At 38.9% G+C, this 12655-nt stretch overlaps 1 protein-coding gene across 13 annotated transcripts in view; it reads right to left on the bottom strand.

The window, feature by feature from the left end:
- Window positions 1-12655, bottom strand: part of OXR1 (oxidation resistance 1) — a 245380-nt gene that overhangs the window by 180039 nt on the left and 52686 nt on the right. The window lies entirely within an intron of this gene.

The raw sequence follows: 12655 nt of genomic DNA, 5'->3' as shown, positions 1-12655 counted from the left end.
GCGGCAGAGGGACAGACTTAATAATCCATTCTTTGCCTTTCTGCTATCATAAATTGTGATAAAGAACACAAGAGAAAGAATGAGCTCAAGCTACAAGAAGGAGATAATTCCTAACACTAACATCAGTTAGTAGAAAAAATCACCAAAGCATTGAACCTGTTTCTGCTAACAACAGCAGCAAAATTCTCAGTTATTGTTCATGATGACATTCAATGCAGAAAAAATTTCCATTTCTTTATCAAAATAAAGCTATCACCCTGCCATTTCCTTTGGGAACCTGTGTTTTTCTCCTCCAGACATTCTTTTTTTCAATGCACTTTCCCATACACAGAAGACTAAGTGCCACTCCTCTATTAAACAAAAGCTTTCAGAGTTGAGACTCAGCATTAAGCTCATATAACTGTAAAACTGAGTCTAATTTTATGACCAGAAAGCCCACTCTCTTTATATAAGCACTCACTTTATATAAAAGCATTTACTGATGTACGTGAAATGAGGCTATATATATATAGTATATATATTCAGTATCCTATGGCTATCATCACTGAGAAGCATTACTATATTCTTATTGACCAAAATCCCATGTTGTGTATCACCTCCGCAACTCACCAATCCGTCTTCTTCACGTTTCGTTTTCAAATTCCCTTCAGTTTACCAATTTTCACATCCTATCCTATACTTTACTTACGAGGGATTACTCATAAAAGCTTTCTGAGGAATGTCCCTCAGAAAGAGAATCACAGAATTACCAAGGTTGGAAAAGACCTCTAAGATCATCCAGTCCAACCATTCACCCATCACCAATATTTCCCACTAAACCATGTCATATGAATTCCATCTTGCACGTGGAATATTTGATGACTTCTACATTTTCTACGCAAGTATTTTAAGCTCAGCTATAAGATGTGGAGAAGGCTCACAGGAGAAAATGCAGTTCTTTCTACCTTTATTCTCTACTACTTATTTTCTATTTCACAGTAAATTGAAGAGCCAATAGCATCAGACATTAAGAACTTCCAAAGTGATATTATCTTTACATCTAATCCACAAGTTTTCTGACTGTTTGAACATAGTGGCATTAAGGTTCATAGCTGTAAATCACACATTCAAGAAACTACTTGTTTGCAGCCATCAAATATCCAGACCAATTCCCTTCTCCAGATGAAAATGTTCATAACTTATAAGTTTATCACGAGAAAAGAAAATAGGAACCCAGAGCAAGAAATGAGTCCAGCACGACTTATCACCCTTCCCCAGCAGGGCAAAGAGAGCCATGTGGAAATAAATGGAAGACCCTTCAGCAAAACATTTGATATAGTGATATCAAGTCTGCCTTTTCTTTTTCTGTTTGAACATGTATGCAAATTTTCTTTTCAAGTCTCTATCACTATGATCATTTCATGTAACAGTAATCTGACCATCTGTTTTAAAGCCAGCTTGGAATAGTCTTAGTAGTCTACACTCTTGCAAAAATACATACATATATCAGAAGTGGCTATTATGGTACTCTGAAAGTGAATTTAAAAGGCAGGTTTTTTTTTTTTTTTTTTTTTTTTTTTTTACAAAAGAAATGAAGATCTGGACAATCTCATTCAGCCTCATGGTATCACTCATTCATTTAGACATGTAGAAGCAACACATTAAAAGAACTGGCATTTTAAGAATAAATAAACAATGCAGTTGCAGCAATCAGTAATAAAGCAGAACTTCAGCACAGCAAATCTGAACTCACACATCTTATTTACACGAGGAAATAAACATTCAACTATTATTTAGTGGCATAAAAATAATTAGGGAGAAAAATGAAATTCTCCTAGAAGATGCAGTAGTATTATGCTGAAAAAAGGCATACCCTCTGCATGACCCAGGAGAAACTAGAACACAAAATAGTCAATAATGACATCATAATTTTGTGAGGGAATTTGAGCTTAATTGTACATAAACACCCCACAGAAATATAAATTCTTATGCACTGACTGTGGTCCATTATTACAGAAAATGAAATGCCAGCTGACATGACTCATTAGACCTTCATCTAACATGCTTTTCCTTCACTGTAGAAATGTGAAATGGATGAAGCAGAGGACTCTGGTGTCTGCATTCCCCTCTTTGCTTGGCCATGACCTCTGAAGTAACATTGGCAGAAAACAACACTCTTAGAGTGATATTTCACTGTATTCCTATTTTTTTCTAGCATGAGTTGTATGCCCAGATTTAGTCCTATCACACACAGGGAATTAAAACAGTACAAAAAAAAAAAAAAAAAAACCCAAAAAAAACCCACGGTGTAGAATTCCAGGGTGAGTACAGGGGTCCCATTGCCAACAAGCTGCCAGCACTAATGAGCAGAACCCAAGGGAAGCTTCCTCCAGACGGAGATCAGCCAGCAGTTCCATTCCCTGAGCAATGAGGGTTTTTCTGGTGTTCTTTAAATAAAACAAACTTGTGTTTCATTACTGCTTACTGAATGCAAAGCCCTTTTGAACTCACTGGTCCTTTTGCTCCTGGCACTGTCTCCACAGATTAATTACTGTTTGTGTTATAAAAAAGTATGTATTTTTGGTAGGCATAAAATCATCACCTTTGAAATTCTTTTAAATGAATGTTTTGCTGTGCATGATGTAGCATCAACACTAAATTATTTTTTCAAATGCTGTTCACTGTTTTCTGTGCCTCATCCTTTTTCTGCTGTTCCTCCCAGTGATCCCAATAAATGTATCGTCAAGATTCCCCAGCAACATCCTCCACATAACCAACATCAAGAGACAGCATAATTTCACTTTCCCTGTACAGACATAGATCAACTATCTAAACTGGCACTGAAAATCAGACCCTGGCAACAAAATATTCAGTAAACAGATCTGCATTTATATATATTGATATATCTGATCAGACAGAGAGCAGAAGATTAAACAGATATACTGTTTTGAAAATCTGAACACTGTGTTAAGGATCATCCACATTAAACAATTATTGTGAAACTAACACCATACAGATCTAGCATGCATGCAAGCAGGCACATATTCCCATATCAGATGACAGACAATATCACTGATATCAGACCATATCACTATATTACCCTAAGTATACGAGCGTGTATATGAAATGAAATCTTCACTAATTAGTGACCTATATTCTAATTATATCTCCTGTTCTTAATACTACTGATTGAAATTAGACTGCCTCTAGAAACAGGGATAAGCTTTTAATGAGATAGCTCACTGGTTTTTGGCATAGTATCCCATCAGCTCATTCACAATGGATTTTTTTTTCCATTCCAACTAAAATACCACTTACTTTGAAGCATAAAATAGTGTAAATTTCACATTAATAAGAAAATGGCTACAGACCAGAGATAAATTTAAGAACAGGAAAAGCCTAACAGGAAGATTAATCTCATGCTGACAGAAAAAAGAAAAAAACACACTATAGTTTTGAGAATATAACTTTAAAGTTTCAGTCTAGGAAAGCACAATCCCAGTGAATTAAGGACAAGCACTATAAAGCAAACACTCGAAGTGTCAGCAGAAATAGTTTCAGCGGCTTGAAACAGACAGAGACAATTAAGAGAGTTTTATCCTGTCAGGTGCTAATCAGCTCCTTAATTCCTGCTTTTATCAGATAGGGCATCTTTCCCACGAAGCATCTGAAGCTGGGGCTTTCTGATTCTTTGGAGGTGCTGCACAAAGTTATTGTTGCCTATAACAAAGCAATAGTTCAAATGCCAATCACAAAACCAAAACTTGCTTGTAAGGTTAATTACACAAACGTTTTCTTCAGAATAAGTTGTATTGCCCGGAGCTGCGCTACCTGTATACCCAAGTGTATCAATCCACAGGTGCATTTATTGGCTGAAAACAAGCATGATAGATAAGCAATTTAAAGATGTTTTCTTTCAATTACTCTGTCAGCTTCTTCAGTGTTATAAATGTAGCAACATTAGATGTAAAACTGAAAAACAGAAAATATATTAGAAAAACAAAGCCCAGGAGAATTGCCTTCAAATATTTCTAATAGTAGTTCCACAGCAAGAAGCACCTGGCAGGACTTCTGCTATGAGTTGGTTTGCGTTCCCCTCCCCAAGGGGTTTGTACTGCAGTGGTATCACATGATACCAGTACAACTACAGTATTTCTAGTACAATCTTGGCTGAAGAAACATTAAGGGTGTTTTTAGAATTGCCTTAACAGAATCACAGAATTACTGAATGGTTTGGGTTGCAAGGAACCTTAGAGACAGCTGAGTTCCAACCCCCTGCTATGGGCAGGGCTGCCACCCACCAGATCAGGCTGCCCAATCTGGCCTTAAATGCCTCCAGGGATGGCGCATCCACGGCTTCTCTGGGCAGCCTGTGCCAGTGCCTCACCACCCTCACTGTGAAGAATTTCTTCCTCATATCTAATCTAAACCTCATCTACTCTTGTTTAAAGCCGTTATCTCTTGTCCTATCACAACACTCACTCAAAAAGAGACCCTCTTTCCTGTAAGGCCTCCTTCAGCTACTGAAAGGCTACATGAGGTCTCCCTGGAGTCTCCTCCTCTCCAGACTGAACAAATTCAGATACCTCAGCCTGTCTTTGTAGGAGAGGTACTCCAGCCCTGTGAGCATCTTCACAGCCTTCCTCTAGACTCATTCCAAAAGCCCCACATCTTTATTGAACTGGGGGCCCTAGACAAGGATGCAATACTCCAGATGGGGCATCATGAAGGCACAGCAGAAGGGGACAATCACCTCACTCATCCTGTTAGCCAGGAAAGTTCCTCTGAAATAAGAGATTAATCCTATTTTGATAGAAATGATAAAGCTTTAAATGCATATGAGCTAATCAATAGAGAAAATCAATGTTCAAGAGGCCGGAACTTCTGGGCTACAATGAATATGGTGTCATACATAGAAAATACCTGGAGAGTTATCTACTGACACTTTCAAGGTCCAGCCAGTCTCTGCTTTTCTACAGAACACTAACAGCTCTCTCCTTTCTTAGAGGAAAAAAAAGGACCAACGATAAAAAGTTCCTACAAGGGGAGTGTAAAGGACCAATTAAGAGGAGAAACAGTTGAATGTATAAAAAAAATATACTTCTCAATCATCATATTTTGAATCTGACCTCAGAAGCATGAAAACCACAAAATGCTTAGATACCATTTATGTTCCTTAAAAAAATGCCAAAAAAAAAACCCCCACAACCAAACCACAAAACCCTAAGAGAAGTAGTATTGATGACCAAGTAAATGCCTTTAAAAAGTTATAAAAGAAGTTATAAAAGAAGTTATAAAGGAGTTAGAAAACTGTATAGGCATTTCATCCCAAACTGTAAAAGAAGTTGCACCTTCAGGCCTACACACCCTGGCTTCCTGAAGGATTCTTGGGATGGTGGATGCCCAGGAGCCCCTTGCAAGCAAGATGCATCATCCACACTACAGGAAACATCATTATTTTCATCTCATAGATCCCTATAAACTACAGACTGCACAAGGACGTTGACTGAGAGAAGTCTGAGCCAGAGTGCAATATTCTAACATTTTAACCAAATACCAAACTAAAGGTGGGTATTACATGGCTCTATCTGCCAATCATGTATGATATTTCGCTGGGTTAAACTATCTGGCCTGAAGACTGTTTCAGCTTCCAACATATCATAAATCTGCACATTTTTTAGCACTACAAAATGCAGCCTGATCTACATTTAGTGAAAAAGTGGAAGGACATATTTTACCTTTGGATGCACCAATGGAGATTCTGTTGAAGCTAATGGACTACTTGCGGTGATAACTGCTGCTCTTCCTAAATGCCACCTGTAGTAGCTGGGGACTCGAGACAAGACTACATTTCTGCAATACCTCATATATATCATACTGAGTGCCATACTTACTGGCCCTCTCAGGAACTGTCCATGGTCTAAAGAGGGACCACAGGGCTTTCTGCAGATGAATTACCTTCTATGTAGTTTGACAGCAAGCTGTAAAACACAGCAGCTTAAATTGTGACAGCCTGAGAATAAAACATATCAAAAGCTTTGAGAAATCACTATTTAGCTGTAACTGAACCTGTATTTGTTACTATTGTATCTGATTTTCAGCTCCTGAATCCTACAGCTCTCTTTCCTGAATCTGAACACTGCCTTTGCTTATTCACATTTATAACATATCCACACAGGGCACCTCCATTCTCTTTGCTTTTCCACTTACTGAAAGAACTATTTACCCCCTATTATGTATACAAAGAAGGAGTGAGGGTGTTACCATTTTGTCAATAAAACTATACACTTCAGTAGGAAAGAAAACACAAACAACACACTAAATAAATACTAGAATGCATGCATTTTAACAGAGAAGATCCCAAATATTTGACAGTAAAAATGAGTCTTTTATTAAGGAACCATCTGAATAACGAGTTTGTACATACATATACTTATATACACATATATAATATGTACACTCTTATCACTGCTGTCACTAAAATGCAGAGTTTTTAAAGTTCCCTCTCCTCTCCTGTAGAAGATCAGTGTACAGATTCCACTGGGAGGGAACAGCAGTGCCTGACACCGCATGATAACGGATCCGGTTCTGATTTCCCTTCTACTGAGAGGAAGCTCCTGTAGCAGCACCAGGTTCAATGGGTTATGCCTCACGAAGAAGAACACGACAAAGAGATGTCTCTCCAGGCAGAAATAGATGCAACTACAGAGAAACACATGAAATTGCTGGATGTTGGTGAGACTAATCTTGCAGTAAGTAACAGGCCATCTGCCTTTACATACATAAATCTGAGAGATTTTCATAAAGCAGAAACAGCCTATCATTAAACCCATTTACAGACATTACAAGCGAGGCCAGTTGGTCTCATAACCACACTAACATCTCCAAACATGACTTCACACGCTAACTCCAGGCTGATCACCTCCAGCTATCACCACAGCAGCAACAGGCATCTGAGAAGTTCTTAATCACAACACTCAAGGAAATTATGCAATATCCACTAGTCAGAACCCATTTTTTTTTTCTTTACAGAACAGATGCAAGACAGTCGAAAGGACAATTTATTTAGGCTACTAAGTAGTACTATCTGCAATGATTTACTGCAACAATAGAACAACGCTTGAGTATCTTCTCATCTAGGTTACAGCACTGTTTAAAATAGAGCCTGAGCAGCATTCACTTCCTTTTGGATGTGGTGAATAGTTTGAAGGTTGAAATTACATACTCTGTCGATCACTAGAAGACAGACATAGGGACAGACTATTGAAAAATTTCACAGTGTCCTTTTGGCTGCCTTCCAGTCCCATCTCTGAGTGCCTGCTATTCTATTTAATGTAACTGGAGTCTACCCTTAGGATGAATATCTTTCTTCCTGGCAGTTTTTGTTCTTTCTCAAGGCAGAAAAACAGGCACAGACCAACAAAGACTCCGCCTGTCTAAAGGCTCAGAAACAGAACACACAACATGGCCAAAGTGCTGCTGTATGGCCGTATTGCAAGCAAGTCCCTCTACAATTTCACTGAAAACACACAGGTTATAAAAACCGAGATTACGATAACCCCAGAAACAGGAATTCCTTTCAATTGAAAAGATCTGAAACAGGCCTGAGATTGGAGGAAAACTCATTTGATTGCTGCAGTACGTGGCAGCCAGTCAGAAAATAATATTGCATTCCTAAAAGACTATCAGCTCTAATGATTATTGTAGATAACAACACTGTTTTCTAAATACAGACTACAGGCTGAACTGCCTGTCTGGCTGCATGTAAAAGCTTCATACATTTGATCCAGGATTCCGGTACAAAATCCAACCTGCCTGAAGTCTTCAAATAAATTCTCTCTATGTATTGACACATGTTAATTGCTGATATAATTATGTGGTGTTCGTACTGACCAAATATTACAGTCATGGCAGCACACAGGATCAGAACCACAGCTTGAAAAAGCAAGCTCACAGTAATATTGATCTGTGTCCAACCTACAGTGCCCTTGGGGCACACACGTCAAATACAAGGGAAAGTTTGGCGATGTGATTTTTTTTCATGAGTACCAGCTGCAAAATTAGCCAAGCCTCTCGCTGATCAATTTTTGCTGGTTGTATTGCAGGCTCTCCCAGCCTTCAGGCTTAGCAATTACCAAAGTTCCTCACAGACATTCTTCCCACTGTGCACTGCTGATGTTTGTGCAGCATAGCAGCTCTGGTGCACATAAGAAATTGGCACTTTCTGCTTGTTATATCTGCAAGAAGCAGAACACTAAGGAGTTTAGCAGATATTTATGCTCCCCAGAACAGCCAGAGCTGACTCACATTTACCCCAGCTCACATAAATTATCACAATCACATTACTTTCAGCAAAAACATCAATCAAGACAAATTTGTGCCAGGACCACAAGGAAAGAACTATTTCATTACAGCATGCCTGCACTGAGAAGTTAACATCTTTCCCTTAGGAAAAGTCAACCACAACACTGCAAAAAAAAACAAACAAACCAACCAAAAAAACCCACTCGTATTTGTTTGTTTAAACATTAAGAAGAGCCTAAAACAGTTTATAAAACATCAGTGATGAGAGTCCACATGGATCTCAGAGTTAAACAGAGATCCTCTTCACAGTATTCAAGCAACATATTAATCATGCAAATAGGAATCCTATAGAGGAGAAGAAAAAGAAAAGATTCTGTATGTCTTTGGGATGAGAGAATCAAACATGTAAAGACTTTTGGAAAAATACAGAAATCTAAGGGGACGGCTAAAATCTATTTGCCAGTTACCACAACACTGTTGTTGGTACATGGTGAAGGGACAGATATCTTACACTTAACATAATGCTTATTTCTTTTACATAGTGTATAACACAATCACAAGAACCTAGTACTGACAACTGCACTAAAGAATCCCACTTTCTGAACATAAAACACTCTTGAGAAACCTTCCACACTTTACAATATGCTAATCATTATCAGAATTTTAGTATTTTATTACATTATACATAGTATCACTGCTATTTATCATTATCAACACTGTATGACAAATAGCAGCACCGAACACATTGCACATTTTTTATGGCAAATAAGCCCATATAACAAGCACAGCAGGAAGTCAGTGCTGCAAAATGAGTGCCTTGTTTCTGCCCTCTGCACCTAAGCACCAACATTCACTTGTGCATCCAAGGGTGAACTGCCACAGACCCCATCCTTTCCCTCTGGAGAGCACTGAGAGGCTGTAACATGGAAGAGTTACAGTCACTGCTAGCAAGCAGCTAGCAACAGGACCAGGATTTACAGCTTTCATAGAATTTTGCTAAGTAGGAAGTAGCTTACAGTCCTTTCTTCAGAGGCTCTTTGTTATCCTGCAGAAATTTGGAAGAAACCTGAAATACTCTGTAGCCAATCCCCCATGGCATCTCCCTCCTCTAGCTAGCTGGAGGCAAGCCCTTCTTGCACTCCCCTTCACTAAGTCCTTGTTTTTGTCATATACCAATCTCCCCTCAGCCAGGTCTATCAGACAAACCCCATTCAGTCCCGTTCAAGCTAAAACATCGTTACCATGTCTCAGCTTTCCTGGAACGTGACCAGAGGACATCAGGTCTCCATCCAGCACAGGATAGAGGACAAACACTTTCATCCCTGGCTCTCCCACTTGAGAGTCTGGGAAAACAAATGTCAACTGATTCTTTTAACATCAGCTAATTACCACATGGCTGCAATATTTAACTCAGGTTCAATACTTGGTATTCTTTGTAGCTAAGCAAAAAGCTTCAGACTACAAATCTGCAGTTGTGCTTGAAGTATTATAGCAATTTGTCATCTAAAAAATAAAACCACACAGTAGTAAAATGCGTTCTGACAAGACAAGATTCCATGTTTACTGTATTCCCAGTGACTTCCAAATTCTCCTTTTATCATTTCCAAACAAACATAAGGATGCTTTTAATTGCTAGAACAGTTGAGCTGGAAGCTGGAAGTCATGTTAGACGCTTACTCATCAATCAGGATTTTGCAGGTCAAGTTCTGCCCCAGTGTCAGCTGTCAAATTACCTTTCACGGCAGTCATGTTAAATACACACCTGTATATAGTCATGAATGGAACTACTTTCATCCATGACAGTTGGAAGTTTACTGGACAGGTCAAGAACAGGACAGAATCGGGATTTTCATTTGAATTTGTTCTAACTAAAGTGGACAAGAAATCTGCTTGCTATCATCACGTTGTAAACACCTAAACAGGAACCAGTGAATAATCAAGAGACAATCAGTAACACTGGCAATAATCACAGAACAATGAATTTTCCAGTTGGTGCTCAACTTCATGATAGAACACTGATTTGGGAGGAAATAAAGGCAGCAAATATTTGGCATCATTTTCAAGGGACGGAATGGAATCTCTGTTCTCCTGCCCTGCGACACACCAGGTGCAGAGATGCCGTACTTCTGGATCCCACTGACAACGTGTAGCACCGAGACAATTTTGGTTATTGTCACAGACAGTGCAGATGTGCTCTGTCAGCCTTCTCTGGCATTCTTGATTTCCTATACACAACAGTGTGCCACGCATTTTATCCTCTTTATCTCTTCAAACATAGTTTGCTCATTTTTGGAGTTTAAGGGAATGTATTTAATTCAAAGAAGGTTTATGATCATCCAAATATATAAGGTGTTTTGAAGATAACCTCTTTCATAGAGAAGACCGTGTGAACACAGAAAAAAATAAAGAAAGATTATTTTTCCTCAGTTGCCCCACTAAACCTTTAATTCCCACCAAAAGGCTGGAAAGTCCCAGGAGAAAGCCTCTATTCCTATTCAAGCCCATTTCTACCTGTGGCCACAAGACTTGAAGTTCTGCTGCAAAGACAGCTGGCAGATGAGAAAACACAGATCCGATGCACAGCAGCCCTGTGTCTAGCTTCTGCCACTGACGTAGATATATGTTCAATAAAAGAGAGCGAGTCTGGTCCCTAAAGATTACAGGGAGCAGGAAGAAAGCTTACCAGATTTCTGACAACATTATGAGCCTCCGCATCATTTTACATTGCTGCCTGCGCAACAAAAACTGCCTGACAGTAGGATTAGCAGTTCCTCTGAAGTCAAATACATTTGCATTTGCATAACTGGGGGTAAAACGGTAAGTTGTAGGAATTTTGAAAAGGGATTACATTTTTAAACAAATCTCCATTCAACATTTGACCTCATTATCATCCATACAATGTACTCCATTTGCTCTTTGGAGGGAGATTGATTGATCTCACAAGATTCAGTCATTCTTCTTGAGTTAGTATTTCTTTGGAGGCCCACAGCAACAGCCCTGAAACATACGGAGGGAAACAGCATTCCTATTCTGAGCAAAAACAGCACAAAAAAATGTTCTCACTTCTGTGAGTGGCTTTGCTTAAAGCAGGACAAAATGGCTAAAGAGAGGCTGCAAGTGACAGAAAAGTGACAGAAAAGGTGGGAGGGAGGCACTTGATATAAAGAGATACGTTGTGATGTCTTTTATTCCAGTGCCGGAGACACTGGACCTGGGCCATTTAAATAGATCAACTGCTTTTGTTCACTGACGTCAGTGTAATCACTACAGCACAGTAAGCTTTACCACAGCATCCACAAAAACAATTTCAAATTTCAGCACTGTAATTGCATAGCACCACTAAATTCAGACCCCTGCTGCTGCATTGTCTTTTTACAGGGTTGGTGTGGATATAAGCACAGATAATGAGTGCTCCTTCTCCTCCCAGCTGTGCCCGGTGAGCAGATGACAGCTTATCTGGCACTCTGCCCATCATCTCAGCTGTAGAAGATCTTCGAGGTTAAATCTCTTTCCAAAAGAGCTTGGGGAGTGACAACCAGGAGCCGGAGCACAATCAGAATCAAACCATGTGCTCACACCCAAGTATGGAGGCTGATAACCTCGTGAATTTGGAATTCCTTTCTTGCTACCTGTTACTTCCAAAGCAACTTTTGCCCAAGTAAAACCAGAATTCAGAAAGACTGTTTTTCTTTCTAATTATACAGTTTTATGAAGCACCATGCAACATCTATGAAATCACAAACCTTGTCAACTTATTTTACAGGCAAGTACAATATTTGCAAATTCACAAGGGAAAAACAGTTGAAATAAAAAACAAATTCTTATATTTTATTGAGTTCTATTTGAGAAAAGATGTGTTTTTTTTTCCCAAAACTGTTTCCTGTTATTCTGATTAAATCCATTAATTCCCTCTAATGGGAACAGCGCTTCAAAGCTCCACTGATCAGTGTGATCATTGCCAACACATTCACATTAGCTTATATTAGCATTATTCTTAACTTGATTCTTTAAATGTGCTTTCAGAGGACAAGTCATTACTCAGGATTTTATTATGCACAGTCACATTAAAATTATTTAATAGCATTTCCTATTATCTCATTAAAACTTCTAGAACAGAACTGAAACTTTGCACTGTTTTTTGTTACATACACAAATAATGCAAAAAAGAATCAGATTTTCTCCAGATACAGAAAGGAGTCTATTATTGACATTTTAGGTTGGGTACCAGAATAAAGATGTATGAGGGAGTATCAGTAAGGATACTCCACAGAACCAAATTTCATGTTCCTCCCCTGCTATCAATCATCAACACACGTGCTTAGGAACCAGAAGAACTAGCCTTGCAGTAGGTAATAGCAACACCATGTCCTGA

The sequence above is a fragment of the Gallus gallus genome, chromosome 2, assembly GCF_016699485.2.
Source record: "Gallus gallus isolate bGalGal1 chromosome 2, bGalGal1.mat.broiler.GRCg7b, whole genome shotgun sequence".
Lineage (NCBI taxonomy): Eukaryota > Metazoa > Chordata > Aves > Galliformes > Phasianidae > Gallus > Gallus gallus.
The sequence above is the reverse complement of the archived record's forward strand: the minus strand, read 5'-3'. Positions and strand labels throughout refer to the sequence as shown.